Source organism: Aegilops tauschii, chromosome 7 (genome assembly GCF_002575655.3).
Source record: "Aegilops tauschii subsp. strangulata cultivar AL8/78 chromosome 7, Aet v6.0, whole genome shotgun sequence".
Classification (NCBI taxonomy): domain Eukaryota; kingdom Viridiplantae; phylum Streptophyta; class Magnoliopsida; order Poales; family Poaceae; genus Aegilops; species Aegilops tauschii.
The window spans coordinates 46650140-46651701 of record NC_053041.3 but is presented as its reverse complement, the minus strand read 5'-3'; positions in this window follow the sequence as shown (position 1 = coordinate 46651701).

Sequence of the window (1562 nt, the reverse complement as noted above, 5' to 3'; positions counted from 1 at the left end):
TAACGCGTAGGTTCCGAGGTTGTCACCGCGATGCTTAACTCCGAGCAAGGAATCTGGCCAAGACAATAGCCAGGGACAAGCCAGTGAGTACGTTTGAATGTACTCGCAAACATTAAGAACACGGGTATAATATATCAAACATGCTCCGGGTTAATTAGATGATCACACGTCTGTCACGAAAAATACGAAAGACCAAGATGCACACATACGGTTAAAAATATACCAAAATAAAATACTGGGTGCCAAACGAGTGTCTGAATGACTCCTCGAGCGGAAAATGCATAATAGTAATACTGGTGCCAAACGAGTGTCTGAATGACTCCTCGAGCGGAAAATGCAGAATAGTAATACTGGTGCCAAACGAGTGTCTGAATGACTCCTCGAGCGGAAAATGCAGAAATAATAATACTGGTGCCAAACGAGTGTCTGAAAGACTCCTCGAGCGGAAAATGCGGAATAATAATACAGGTGCCAAACGAGTGTCTGAATGACTCCTCGAGCGGAAAATGCAGAAATAATAATGTCGCAGTCGGGCGTCGGGGCGACACCACATAAAGGGCTTATAAGAGAATAATCACAGTGAATATCCAGGAGGTAGAACCGTCCCAGGGATACTCAATAATATACATAATATAAATGGTTAGTCCATAATAATAAAGATCATAATCCAAAGGTGCCATAATCATAAACAATATTTAGTACAGTCATTTCTCCATCCGAAAACCGATAATTCAGTCAAGTCGTATCTCCATCCGAATACCGTTACTGAGCTCTAGTTAAATCGTTCTCCATCCGAATACCGTTACAGAGTTGTAGTTAAATCGTTCTCCATCCGAATACCGTTACCGAGATTCAACTCAAACTGTGATCCTTACTCAAGAACATGACTATCCGACAGGATATATCCTCTGCAGAGGGAGTACCATTTTCCACGAGTAACGGGATTACTTAGCCCCTCGGGACTAATTCCGTCTACGGTCTTTTGATTGAAAACACGCCTGACCTGCACACACCAGCTTAACTCACCAGTGTCTGGAATCACCCACGACACCTGCCAAGCAAAACTCTAAGTGGGGAGGCTACAACCTCGACGTAGCATGGGATCACAAAATTTATACCGCGCGCAAACTGGGGAAGCTATCCCCTTCGGCTACAACCGAAAACACCCATGCCCCCGGACCGAATGACAGGCTTTAATCCGTGGCCACGGGACCTTCATCACGGCCTCTCTGTACGGTGTGTGCTTTGGAAAGGGGTTGACAACCTACTGAACCATACCCTGTCCCCTGCAGGGACAAGTGGTGGTACCAACAAAAGGAAGCTATTGATCAAGACTCGGTCTACAACCGACTCAGGTGGTCCAAGTATCCACCAACCATATTACCACTAGTGAAATAAATCACCACTCCTCGAGCCTCACCATGCTATGCCGGGCATACTCGTCTCGACGAGGGATTAGGGACAAGCTCGTGTCTACCCAAGACCACGACTTTCCCGGCTTCCTACCGGTGTGCAAGAGAAGCTCACGAGGATGATCCAAATCATTAGTGTATCCATTGCTG